The sequence below is a fragment of the Triticum aestivum genome, chromosome 7B (genome assembly GCF_018294505.1).
Source record: "Triticum aestivum cultivar Chinese Spring chromosome 7B, IWGSC CS RefSeq v2.1, whole genome shotgun sequence".
NCBI lineage: Eukaryota > Viridiplantae > Streptophyta > Magnoliopsida > Poales > Poaceae > Triticum > Triticum aestivum.
In genome coordinates this window covers 223,925,027-223,940,021 of record NC_057813.1, presented here as the reverse complement: position 1 = coordinate 223,940,021, position 14,995 = coordinate 223,925,027, and positions in this window count along the sequence as shown.

The following is a 14,995-nucleotide window of genomic DNA, read 5'->3' as shown; positions in this document are numbered from 1 at the left end:
ACCTTTGTGGGGAAAACGATATTCGTCGCCTCTTCTTGCTTTCATTTTTTCCTGGAGTCAACATAGAACAACAGGAGTGTCATGTCAAATTTTGGAATTTTTTGGGGATCGTTTGGACATTTGTATACGTCAACTGAGTTTTCTAGGCATTTATGTGCATAATTTAAAATTTAACTACATGCACATGCTCCAGTGCATAAAAACGGGTTGAAAAATCAAATGTGTTTCCTTGGTTGCAATCTTAGGTCACATGCAAGAAATGAGAATGAATGTCAAACACCTTGACACTATCACTCAGCCGCTAACATTGAGATACATGGTTTTAAAATTCTAGTAAATTGAAAACTCATCTGAAATTCATGAAACTTGACATGATATCATGGAACGGCATCAACATGCCATGGTAAAAATATTATCCCATTTGGGGCAGGTTTGGGTATAAGCTTCTCGCAAACCAGAGCTTCTCTCACAACAAGCCTGATGGTTTCGGTAGGGAACGTGCCACCTTGGGGGACGAAACAATATCTATTGCCGCTTCTTACTTTAAAAAAAATTCTCGTTTCAACATAGAACAACAGGAGTGTTGTGTCAATTTTTGGGATTTTTGGGGTGTGCTTGGACATTTTTATACATTAACTGAGTTTTCAATGCATTTATTTGCATAATTCAAATTTTGAACTACATGCACATGCTCTAGTGCATATAAACGAGAGGGCGAGTGAAGGAGGCTGCGCGCGGGGAAGCTGGGCCGGCCTGGAGGAGAGGCCCAGCTGGCTGTTGCGGCCGGCTGGCAAGAGTCCCATGGCCTTCTCCTGTACTTTTGAATTTCGGTTTATTTGAATAATAAACAACGGCAATACAAGAAAAGGCCAGGGGGCTAGGAGAGGAGCATGAGGGATATAAAAATATCCCTGGAATCTAGAAATTATGAAGTGTTTGAATAAATTGTTTTGGGCTTTTTTAGAGGTAGAAAAATAACTCGAGTTTGAATTTGTTCAAACTTGATGCATTTTTGAACCCCACCAAAACAACTCCAAGTAGGATGAAATTTGGCAGAGAGGTTTAGGAAATGGTCTAAAATTTGTAGGGAAAGGATGAACATTAATAGAGAAGGGAAAAGTGGCACTTGCAAAAAGAAATGAAGTAGAAGGAAAGGAGAAGGTGGTGATGCATGATCATGGATTTAGAGAGAGAAAGCAAGGGGTGATGCACACACATCAACTAGAGCAACACACACATATATAAGGGGCAATGCACAAGATGATCATGACAATAACATAATGCAATATGATAATGAGATGGACATGGCAATGCAATAAAAACCAAATGATGAACATGATGCAAGAAACAAAATATGACAATGGCACCCATCAAGATCATGGCATAGACATATAGTAATGAAATATGCAAAACAATTATGATAATGCAACAAACACAATAAACATACAACAACAACTAAAATAAATGGAAGGCAAATGGAGCATCGGTCTCGGGGCGTCACATATATACACCATCTATAGGTTTCTCTTGCACACTATGTATGATACTCTAGCTAGTCCAAGCTAGATATCTTGGGTGCACTCATCGTACGCACACAAATTCCTTGGCTCTTTGCCCGTAACTCTCTCACGCACCACTCTGTCGTCTCGGAGCTCTTCCCCCCTCTCTCAAACTCTCCATCCACCTGGGTCACACATACACATGCATATCACTTGATAGGCCCATCTAAAACTCTATCTCTCTCCCTCGTTCTCTATCCATCTCACATGCACACACACAATCTCATGCCTAGCTAGCCAAGTATGATGGTCTCTCACGCAATTGTAGGCACACGCAGTCCCCCTATATGTATATGACTAGTTAATCTTAGTCTCCATCACAAACATGTGCATGGTCTATCTCCATTTCTCTCGGGGCATCTTTCTATCGCGCACGCACCTCCCTCGATCTCCCACCCATATAGTCCCCTCACGATCTCGAGGGGATCTCTCTATCACAAACACACCCTCTCTCCCTCCCCATGCGTCCATGCCATCCATGTGTCCCTCTCGACCTTTGTTCCTTGTTGGCCAGACCTCTATTGGACATGTGCTACAGGGGTGTCTCTCTCCGTTGCAAACAATCACACACTAGCTATCTTCGTGTATCTCCTCGCCTCGCTTTTCCATCTCAGAGATGCATGCGTGATATGTTCGCATAAGAAACGAAAAAACACACACTCTCTCTAATTTATCATTTGTTACCACTTTCTCTTTCACACACATACTCTTTTTGCACACTTACTCATTCTCCTTCACACACACTTGATCTGTCTCGACTCAGGCACTCTCCTCGGTCCATAGCATATAGATTTATTGAAAAGTCAAATATCACAAAGTTTGACCATGTACGTGGAGAAAAACAATTACATCTAGTATGGCAAACATATACCATTAGATTCACCATGAGATGTAGTTTTGTATGATGTATCTTTGGTATTGTAGATATAGATAACATTTGCGTAAACCTGATCAAAGTTTCCAAAGTTTGACTTCTAAAAATTTTACATGCACTTCATTATCGAGCGGATGGAATATTCTTTCCCCCTCTCATCTATCTGACGCACCACTCGGCCTTATCGGGGCTCCTCAATCTCTCTCAAACTTTATTGTCAGTTTGGTTCGTGACCTGACCCTCATGCCTTGATGGCCAGTACTGCCTGGTGTGGACGTGAGATGTAAAATATTTCTGCCTGACCAGGCTTGTGTGGCGCTGAAGCGTTTGGTTCATGTCTGGGCCAGACAAAGCATCAACGTCCCATCAATCAATCCATGCAACAATTATTTAATGTTAATATCCATCCATGTTGCTGTTAGCCTCGTGGGCGCACGACCAGGCACGGCCAGGCGTTCGAAATCGGTTGCTTGGGACAGGCTACTTGCAGTGTCTGGAGTCCAGCCAGGCTAATTAAAGTGCAAGGGAACCCAGGCCAGGCGGGCTTTCTTTTTCACAGGGTAGCAACCAAACAAGCGTGCATGAAATCCAGCCACAACCCCAGGCCAAGCAAAAGATGCTCAGGACGCAAGCCAAACTGACCTTATATCTCCCTGGTTCACACATACACATGTCTCGCTCGCGCTATACATATAGACCCATCCAACACTCTCTGCCCTTGTTCTCTCTCCATGTGACATGCACCCCCCTAAGTACCATAATCCCTCACTCGATCATAGGCACAAGCACTCCCCCCTCCTAAGTATGATTATCTCTTACTAGCCATTAGGAACACACGTATTGTCTCCTTCCATCCATACGTCTATCTCGATATCTCTCAGGGCATCTTCTATCGCGCACACACCTTGTCACTCGATCTCCCACCCATGTAGTCCCATCACGATCTCCAGGGGATCTCTCTATGAAAAACATACACTCTCTCCTCCCCATGTCTGCATTTTCTCTGTATGTCTCTCGACCTCTCTCCCTTGTTTGTCAGACCCCTCTTGGACACGTGCTAGGGGTCTTGCTCTCTCGGTTCCAAACAACCACACACTATCTCCTCACCTTGCCTCCGTTGTCGAAGATGCATGTGTGATATGTTTACATAAGACACACATGCTTTTTCTCTACTTTTATCGTGTGTTGTCCATGTCTCTTTCACACACGCACACACACTTTTTTCACTCACTCTTTCTCTCCTCCTCTCTCTCTCTCTCTAGTTAGGGACTCTGTCACGTCCATAAGCATATGGATGTTTTGAAAAGTCAAACCTCAAAAAAGTTTGACCAGGTATATGTGGAGATAAACATTTACATCTCGAACGATCATTAGATTCATCACACCATGTACTTACTTCATACAATCATTTATCTTTGGTATTGTAGATATAAGTAATTTCTTTATAAACTTGGTCAAAGTTTCAAAAGTTTGACTTTAAAAAAAATGTCGGCACTACATTATCGAACAGAAGGAGTAGCTCTTTCTCTCTCTCTCTGCTATCTCTCATGGGCCTCCCCTCTCACTCGAACTCTCTATACTGATGGATTATATGCTCACTGTGTCAGCGTATAGCTTTGTATATTTTTTAGTTGACCGGTCAACCAATCCACATGCTGCCTTGTCAGCTCGTGTTCTATATCTTCGTGTGCTGGCCCATGTGGCAGTGGGTGAAAAATAAGTAAACTAGAGGCCCATCTGACAGGCGGTGAAGTAAACAAAGTTAAAACCACTCGAGGTAGCACCCCGCTCGCTAGTAAATTGAGGGCGCATTGAGGACACACTTCTTGCGCGTGAAGGACTGATACATCCATTTTGCATCATGCTTTTATATCAATATTTATTGAATTATGGGCTGTTATTACACATTATATCTCAATACTTATGGCTATTCTCTCTTATTTTACAAGGTTTACCATGAAGAGGGGGAATGCCGGCAGCTGGAATTCTTGCTGGAAAAGGAGCAAACATTGGAAACCTATTCTGCACCGCTCCAAAAATCCAGAAACTCCATGAAACCAATTTTTGGAATTAATAAGAATTATTGAGCGGAAGAAACACCTCAGGGGCCCACACCCTGGCCAGCAGGGTGGGGGCGCGCCCACCCCTACTGGGCGCGCCCCCTGTCTCCTGAGCCCCCTGGTGTCCCTCCAGTGTCCATCTTCTGCTATATGAAGGCTTTTACCCTAGAAAAAATCGTGGGCAAGCTTATAGGATGAAACTCCGCCGCCACGAGGCGGAACCTTGGCGGAACCAATCTAGGGCTCCAGCGGAGCTGTTCTGCGGGGGACACTTCCCTCCGGGAGGGGAAAATCATCACCATCATCATCACCAACGATCCTCTCATCGGGAGGGGGTCAATCTCCATCAACATCTTCACCAACACCATCTCCTCTCAAAACCCTAGTTCATCTCTTGTATCCAATGTTGTATCCAAACCACAAATTGGTACCTGTGGGTTGCTAGTAGTGTTGATTACTCCTTGTAGTTGATGCTAGTTGGTTTACTTGGTGGAAGATCATATGTTCAGATCCTTATTGCATATTATTACCCCTCTGATTATGAACATGAATATGCTTTGTGAGTAGTTATGTCTGTTCCTGAGGACATGGGTGAAGTCTTGCTATTAGTAGTCGTGTGAATTTGGTATTCGTTCGATATTTTGATGAGATGTATGTTGTCTTTTCCTATAGTGGTGTTATGTGAACATCGACTACATGACACTTCACCATTATGTGGGCCTAGAGGAAGGCATAGGGAAGTAATAAGTAGATGATGGGTTGCTAGAGTGACAGAAGCTTAAACCCTAGTTTATGCGTTGCTTCGTTAGGGGCTGATTTGGATCCATATGTTTAATAATGTGGTTAGGTTTACCTTAATACTTCTTTTGTAGTTGCGGATGCTTGCAATAGGGGTTAATCATAAGTGGGATGCTTGTCCAAGTAAGGGCAGTACCCAAGCACCGGTCCACCCACATATCAAATTATCAACGTACCGAACGCGAATCATGTGAGCGTGATGAAAACTAGCTTGACAATAATTCCCATGTGTCCTCGGGAGCTATTTTCTCATTATAAGAAATTGTCCAGGCTTATCCTTTGCTACAAAAAGTATTGGGCCACCTTGCTGCACTTTATTTACTTTGTTTACTTGTTACTCGTTACAATTTATCTTATCACAAAACTATCTGTTACCTACAATTTCAGTGCTTGCAGAGAAAACCTTACTGAAAACCGCTTATCATTTCCTTCTGCTCCTCGTTGGGTTTGACACTCTTACTTATCGAAAGGACTACGATAGATCCACTACACTTGTGGGTCATCAAGACTCTTTTCTGGTGCCGTTGCCGGGGAGTGTAGCACTTTTGGTGAGTGGAACTTGGTAAGGAAACATTTATATAGTGTGCTGAAATTTTCTGTTACTTGTCACTATGGAAATTAATCCTTTGAGGGGCTTGTTTGGGGTATCTTCACCCCGACCAGAAGAGTAAAGAGTTGCTTCTCAACCTACTGAACTTTTTGAAAATATTTACTTTGAGATTCCTTCGGGTATGATAGAGAAACTGCTAGCTAATCCATTTGCAGGAGATGGAACATTGCATCTCGATTTACACCTTATCTTTGTGGATGAAGTTTGTGGATTATTTAAGCTTGCAGGTATTCCCGATGATGTTGTCAAAAGGAAGGTCTTCCCTTTATCTTTGAAGGGAGATGCATTGACATGGTATAGGCTATGTGATGATATGAGATCTTGGAATTATAAACGATTGAAGTTGGAATTTCACCAGAAGTTCTATCCTATGCATCTTGTTCATCGTGATCGTAATTACATATATGATTTCTGGCCTCGCGAAGGAGAAAGCATCGCTCAAGCTTGGGGGAGGCTTAAGTCAATGTTATATTCATGCACCAATCATGAGCTCTCCAGAGAAATGATTATTCAAAATTTTTATGCTTGGCTTTCTCTCAATGATCGCAACCTGCTCGATACTTCATGTGCTGGTTCTTATGCTGAAGACTATTGAATTCAAATGGGACTTATTGGAAAGAATTAAATGCAACTCTGAAGATTGGGGTTCCGACGATGGTAAGGAGTCAGGTATGACACCTAAGTTTGATTGTGTTAAATCTTTTATGGATACTGATGCTTTTCATGGGTTTAGCGCTAAATACGGACTTGACTCTGAGATAGTAGCTTCTTTCTATGTATCTTTTGCTACTTATGTTGATCTCCCTAAAGAGAAGTGGTTTAAATATAATCCTCCCGTTGAAGTAAAATTAGTTGCACCTATTACAGTTGAAGAAAAGACTGTCACCTATAGTGATCCTATTGTTCCTACTACTTATGTTGAGAAACCTCCTTTTCCTGTTAGGATAAAGGATCATGCTAAAACTTCGGCTGTTGTTCATAAGAGTAATACTAGGACTTATACACCTCCTGAGCAAATCAAAGTTGAACCTAGTATTGCTATGGATAAAGATCTCTTGGATGATGATTTAGATGGGCATGTTATTTATTTCTGTGGTGAGACTGCTAATATTGTTAGACCAGATACTAAGATACATAGACCTGTGGTAGGCATGCCTGCTATTTCTGTTAAAATAGGAGATCATTGTTATCATGGCTTATGTGATATGGGTGCTAGTGCTAGTGCAATACCCTATGACTTATATAAAGAAATTATGCATGATATTGCACCCGTTGAGTTGGAAGGTATTGATGTTACTATCAAGCTTGCCAATAGAGATACTATTTCACCAGTTGGAATTGGTAGAGATGTTGAAGTCTTGTGTGGGAAGGTTAAATATCCTGCTGATTTTCTTGTTCTTAGTTCCCCACAAGATGACTTTTGTCCCATTATTTTTGGTAAACCCTTCTTGAGTACAGTTAATGCTAAGATTGATTGTGAAAAGGATACTGTTACAATTGGCTTAGAGGGTATGTCTCATGAGTTTAATTTTGCTAAGTTCGTAGATAACCTCATGATAGAGAATCACCTAGTAAGGATGAGATTATTGGTCTTGCTTCTATTGCCGTGCCTCCTACTGATCCGTTAGAACAATATTTGCTTAACCATGAAAATGATATGTTTATGAAGGAAAGAAGGGAAATAGATGAAGTGTTTCTTAAACAGGAACCTATGTTGAAACACAACCTTCCCATTGAAATTCTTGGGGATCCCCCTCCACCCAAGGGTGATCCCGTGTTTGAACTCAAACCACTACCTGATAATCTTAAGTATGCTTATCTTTATGAAAAGAAAATATATACTGTTATTATCAGTGCTAACCTTTCAAAGCAAGAAGAAGAAAGATTATTGAAAACTCTGAAGAAGCACCGCGCTGCTATTGGATATACTCTGGATGATCTTAAGGGCATTAGTCCCACGTTATGCCAACAAAAAAATAATTTGAAGGCCGATGCTAAACCAGTTAGAGATCCTCAATGACGACTGAATCCCACAATGAAAGAAGTGGTAAGAAAGGAGATACTAAAGCTTCTTGAGGCAGGTATAATTTATCCCGTTGCTGATAGTGATTGGGTAAGCCCTGTCCATTGTGTTCCTAAAAAGGGAGGTATTACTGTCGTTCCTAATGATAAAGATGAATTGATCCCGCAAAGAATTATTACAGGTTATAGGATGGTAATTGATTTCCGTAAATTAAATAAAGCTACTAAGAAAGATCATTGCCCTTTACCTTTTATTGATCAAATGCTAGAAAGACTATCCAAACACACACATTTCTGCTTTCTAGATGGTTATTCTGGTTTCTCTCAAATACCTGCGTTAGCGGGGGATCAATCAAAACTACTTTTACTTACCCTTTTGGTACTTTTGCTTATAGACGTATGCCTTTTGGTTTATGTAATGCACCTGCTACCTTTCAAAGATGTATGATGGCTATATTCTCTGACTTTTGTGAAAATATTTGTGAGGTATTCATGGATGATTTCTCCGTTTATGGATCCTACTTTGATAATTGCTTAAGCAACCTTGATCAAGTTTTGCAGAGATGCGAAGACACTAGTCTCGTCTTGAATTGGGAAAAGTGTCACTTTATGGTTAATGAAGGCATTGTCTTGGGGCATAAGATATCCGAGAGAGGTATTGAAGTTGATAAAGCTAAAGTTGATGCTATTGAAAAGATGCCATGTCCCAAGGACATAAAAGGTATAAGAAATTTCCTTGGTCATGTTGGTTTTTTATAGGAGGTTCATTAAGGACTTCTCTAAAATCTCTCGGCCTCTGACTAATTTATTGCAAAAAGATATTCCTTTTGTGTTTGATGATGATTGTGTAGAAGCATTTGAAATACTTAAGAAAGCTTTGATCACTGCACCTATTGTCCAGCCACCTGATTGAAATTTACCTTTTGAAATTATGTGTGATGCTAGTGATTATGCTGTAGGTGCTGTTCTAGGGCAAAGAGTTGATAAGAAATTGAATGTTATCCAGTATGCTAGTAAGGCTCTTGATACTGCCCAGAGAAATTATGCTACTACTGAAAAAGAGTTCTTAGAAGTTGTGTTTGCATGTGATAAGTTTAGACCTTATATTGTTGATTCCAAAGTTACTATTCACACTAATCATGCTGCTATTAAATATCTTATGGAAAAGAAAGATGCTAAGCCTAGACTCATTAGATGGGTTCTCTTGCTCCAAGTATTTGATTTGCATATTATTGATAGAAAGGGAGCTGAGAACCCCGTTGCAGACAACTTGTATAGGTTAGAGAATGTTCTTGATGACCCACTGCCTATTGATGATAGCTTTCCTGATGAATAATTAGCGGTCGTTAATGCTTCTCGTACTGCTCCTTGGTATGCTGATTATGCTAATTACATTGTTGCTAAATTTATACCTCCTAGTTTCACATACCAGCAAAAGAAAAAGTTCTTTTATGATTTAAGACATTATTTCTGGGATGACCTACACCTTTATAAAGAAGGAGTAGATGGTGTTATTAGACGTTATGTACCTGAGCATGAACAGGAACAGATCCTATGCAAGTGTCACTCTGAATCCTATGGAGGACACCACGCTGGAGATAGAACTGCACATAAGGTACTGCAATCTAATTTTTATTGGCCTACTCTCTTCAAAGATGCTTGTAAGTTTGTCTTATCTTGTGATGAATGTGAAAGAATTGGTAATATTAGTAGACGTCAAGAAATGCCTATGAATTATTCTCTTGTTATTGAACCGTTTGATGTTTGGGGCTTTGATTATATGGGACCTTTTCCTGCCTCTAATGGTTATACACATATTTTAGTTGCTGTTGATTATGTTACTAAGTGGGTAGAAGCTATTCCAACTAGTAGTGCTGATCATACACTTCTGTTAAAATGCTTAAAGAAGTTATTTTTCCGAGGTTTGGAGTCCCTAGCTATCTTATGACTGATGGTGGTTCACATTTTATTCATGGTGCTTTCCGTAAGATGCTTGCTAAGTATGATGTCAATCATATAATCGCCTCTCCTTATCATCCGCAGTCTAGTGGTCAAGTAGAGTTGAGCAATAGAGAGCTCAAACTAATTTTGCAAAAGACTGTCAATAGATCTAGAAAGAATTGGTCCAAGAAAATTGATGATGCATTATGGGCCTATAGAACTGCATACAAAAATCCTATGTGTATGTCTCCGTATAAGATGGTTTATGGAAAAGCATGTCATTTACATCTAGAACTTGAACGTAAAGCTTATTGGGCTATTAAAGAGCTCAACTATGACTTCAAACTTGCCGGTGAGAAGAGGTTGTTTGATATTAGCTCACTTGATGAATGGAGAACCCAAGCCTATGAGAATGCCAAGCTATTCAAAGAAAATGTCAAACGCTGGCATGACAAAAGGATACAAAAGCGTGAGTTTAACGTAGGTGATTATGTGTTATTATTCAACTCTCATTTAAGATTTTTTACAGGAAAAACTTCTCTATAAATGGGAAGGTCCTTACGTTATGGAGGAGGTCTATCGTTCTGGTGCCATACAAGTCAACAACTTCGAAGGCACAAGCCCGAGGGTGGTGAACGGTCAAAGAATTAAACATTATATCTCAGGTAATCCTATCAATGTTGAAACTAATATTATTGAAATCGTAACCCCGGAGGAACACATAAGGGACACTTTCCAGAATGTTCCAAACTCCAAAAAGGAATAGGTATGTGATACGGTAAGTAGACCGACTCCAAAACAATTCGAATGACAGTTTTTATTAGTTTTGGAATATTTAAGAATTTTAGGAAGAAAGAAGCACTCCAGGAAGGACACGAGGCCTGAACAAGGGTGGAGGGCGCGCCCACCCTTACTGGGTGCGCCCCCTGTCTCGTGGACACCTCGTGTGCCTCCCGGACTCTGTTTTCTTGCACATTACTAATGTCTACTACGCAACCTTCTTCTTGTAGACGTCGTTGGGCCTGCAAGTGCACAGGTTTGTAGGACAGTAGCAAATTTCCCTCAAGTGGATGACCTAAGGTTTATCAATCCGTGGGAGGCGTAGGATGAAGATGGTCTCTCTCAAACAACCCTGCAACCAAATAACAAAGAGTCTCTTGTGTCCCCAGCACACCCAATACAATGGTTAATTGTATAGGTGCACTAGTTCGGCAAAGAGATAGTGATACAAGTGCAATATGTATAGTAGATATATGTATTTGTAATATGCAAATATAAAAACAGCAAGGTAACTAATGATAAAAGTGAGCGTAAACGGTATTGCAATGATAGGAAACAAGGCATAGGGTTCATACTTTCACTAGTGCAGGTTCTCTCAACAATAATAACATAGATAGATCATATAACAATCCCTCAACATGCAACAAAGAGTCACTCCAAAGCCACTAATAGCAGAGAACAAACGAAGAGATTATGGTAGGGTACGAAACCACCTCAAAGTTATTCTTTCGGATCGATCTATTAAAGAGTTTGTACTAGAATAACACCTTAAGGCACAAATCAACCAAAACCCTAATGTCACCTAGATACTCCATTGTCACCTCAAGTATCCGTGGGCATGATTATACGATATGCATCACACAATCTCAGATTCATCCAACCAACACAAAGTACTTCAAAGAGTGCCCCAAAGTTTCTACCGGAGAGTCAAGAAAACGTGTGCCAACCCCTATGCATAGGTTCATGGGCGGAACCCGCAAGTTGGTCACCAAAACATACATCAAGTGGCACATGAAATCCCATTGTCACCACAGATAAGCACGGCAAGACATACATCAAGTGTTCTCAAATAAAGACTCAATCCGATAAGATAACTTCAAGAGGGAAACTCAGTTCATCACAAGAGAGTAGATGGGGGGGGGGGCATCATAAGATCCACCTATAATAGCAAAGCTCGCGATACATCAAGATCGTGCCATAGAGAGAACACGAGAGAGAGAGAGATCAAACACATAGCTACTGGTACATACCGTCAGCCCCGAGGGTGAACTACTCCCTCCTCTTCATGGATAGCACCGGGATGATGAAGATGGCCATCGGTGATGGATTCCCCCTCCGGCAGCGTGCCAGAACGGGCTCCCGAGAGGTTTTTGGTGGCTACAGAGGCTTGCAGTGGCGGAACTCCCGATCTATCTTGATATTCGATGTTTTTAGGGTACGTAGGCTTATATAGGTGAAAGAAGTTGGTCGGGGGAGCCTCGAGGGGCCCACGAGATAGGGGGCGCGCCCTACAGGGGGGCGCCCTCCTATCTCGTGGCTGCCTCGAGGATCTTCTGACGTGAACTCCAAGTCTCCAGGATCATATTCTTCCAAAAAATCACGATGCCGAAGGTTTCATTCTGTTTGGACTCCGTTTGATATTCCTTTTCCTCGAAATACCGAAACAGGCAATAAAACAGCAATATGGGCTGGGCCTCCGGTTAGTAGGTTAGTCCCAAAAGTAATATAAAAGTGTATAATAAAGCCCATAATCATTCAAAACAGATAATAAAATAGCATGAATGCTTCATAAATTATAGATACGTTGGAGACGTATCAGCATCCCCAAGCTTAGTTCCTACTCGTCCTCGAGTAGGTAAATGATAAAAGAAAGAATTTATGAAGTGTGAATGCTAGAAGGTGTATAAGTTTGATCAATGATAATTTCAATCACCTTTTCTAGCATGATAATATGTCATAACAGTAGTTCATCTCATAAAACTTCTCACAATAAAGTAACAAGCAATTCACATGTCAAAGCATAGACCATAAACTTTCTTGAAAACTAGCAAACTTCATTCTTAGTCTTTCAAACAATTGCAATTCATCTTATTTTCAGGAATAGAAAACTCCAGATACTCAACTATCATATAGTCTTCTACAATTGCTAACACTCATGCAATACTAATGGTTATGGAGTTTCAATCGGACACTAAGAAAGATAGGGGCTTATAGTATTGCCTCCCAACGTATTCACCTTTGGGTGATGTCAACAATAATAGTTCATGCTAACTTACATCCAATTGGATATATATATATCAGGATCTCCCCAACACGAGGTGCTTGCCAAAGGATAAAATGAAAAAGGGAAAGGTGAAGATCACCTTGACTCTTGCATAAAAGTAAAAGAGATAAAGTAAAAGATAGGCCCTTCGCAGAGGGAAGCAGAGGTTGTCATGCACTTTTAAGGTTGGATGCACAAAATCTTAATGCGAAAGAACGTCACTTTATATTGCCCCTTGTATATGGACCTTTATTATGCAGTCCGTCACTTTTATTGCTTCCATAACAAGAGATCGTAAAAATCTATTTTCTTCACACCAAAAGATCATATATATTTAGAGAGCAATTTTTATTGCTGGCACCGATGACAACTTACTTGAAGGATCTTACTCAATCCATAGGTAGGTATGGTGGACTCTCATGGAAAAACTGGGTTTAAGGATATTTGGAAGCACAAGTAGTATCTCTACTTGGTGCAAGGAATTTGTCTAGCATGAGGGGGAAAGGCAAGCTCAACATGTTTGAATGATCCATGACAGTATACTTTAACTGAGATGTCAGAAAACATAAACCATTACATTGTCTTCCTTGTCCAACATCAACTCTTTAGCATGTCATACTTAATGAGTGCTCCCAATTATAAAAGATGTCTACGATAGTATATTTATATATGAAATCTCTCTTCCTTCAATATTCTTTCATGAATTGTTTAAATGACCAATACAATGCTTGCTAACCTCCAATAAATTTACAACCTCTACTTCTTAGATGTGAAGTCATTACTCCCCATGGGATAAGCAAATGAGGCATATATAATTTCAGATTTATGACAATCAACTCATTCGACAATTTACTCATAAGATATAAGTGAAGCACATGAGTAAATGACAAACTACTCCAACAAGATATAAGTGAAGATCAATGAGTAGCTAAATAATTATGTAGCTATATGAAGACTCTCTATCATTTAATAATTTCAGATCTTGGTATTGTATTCAAACATCAAGAAAAACAAAATAAAATGACATTGCAAGGATAGCACAACTCAAGTGAAGAAGCAAAAACTTAGGCTCAACCGATACTAACCGATAGTTGTTGAAGAAGAAAGGTGGGATGCCTACCGGGGCATCCCCAAGCTTAGATGCTTGAGACTTCTTGAAATATTATCTTGGGGTTCCATGGGCATCCCCAAGCTTGAACTTTTGTGTCTCCTTAGTTCCTCTCATATCATGGTTTTTCTATTTCTCAAAAGCTTCATCCACAACAAACTCAACAGGAACTTATGAGATAGGTTAGTATAAACCAATGCAAAACCTTATCATTTTCTACTCTAACAAATCACTAAAATTATTATTCAACATTGCATACTAAATGCCTCTGCATATTTAATACTCCTATCCTCAAATAGAATCATTAAACAAGCAAACATATGCAAACAATGCAAACATAACAGTAATCTGTCAAAACAGTATAGTTTGTAAAGAATGCAAGATTCGTCATACTTCCCTAACTCCAAAAATTATGAAATAAAATTCCCATTGTATAAAATTTATCAGAGCTCTCTATGCAAAAAGTTTCAACATTATATCATGCTCTGACTTTTCTAGGGAATTTTTGCAACAACGGTAAACTTTCTGTTTTCAAAAAGCAACATGTATACTAGCAAAATAAGCATGGTAAAGGCTATCCTTGACATTTTTATTGAAACTAAAGATGGAAAACATTATTCTAAATAACATCAAGCAAATGCTAACAAAAGAAAATGAGGCTCCAAGCAAAACACATATCATGTGGTGAATAAAAATATAGCTCCAAGTAAGGTTACCGATGGACGAAGACGAAAGAGGGGATACCATCCGGGGCATCCCCAAGCTTAGGCTCTTGGTTATCCTATAATATCTTGGGGTTCCATGGGCATCCCCAATCTTAGGCTCTTGACACTCCTTATTCCATAGTCCATCGAATCTTTACCCAAAACTTGAAAATTCCACAACACAAAACTCAACAGAAAACTCGTAAGCTCCGTTAGTATAAGAAAATAAAACCACCACTTAGGTACTGTAATGAACTCATTCTAAATTCATACTGG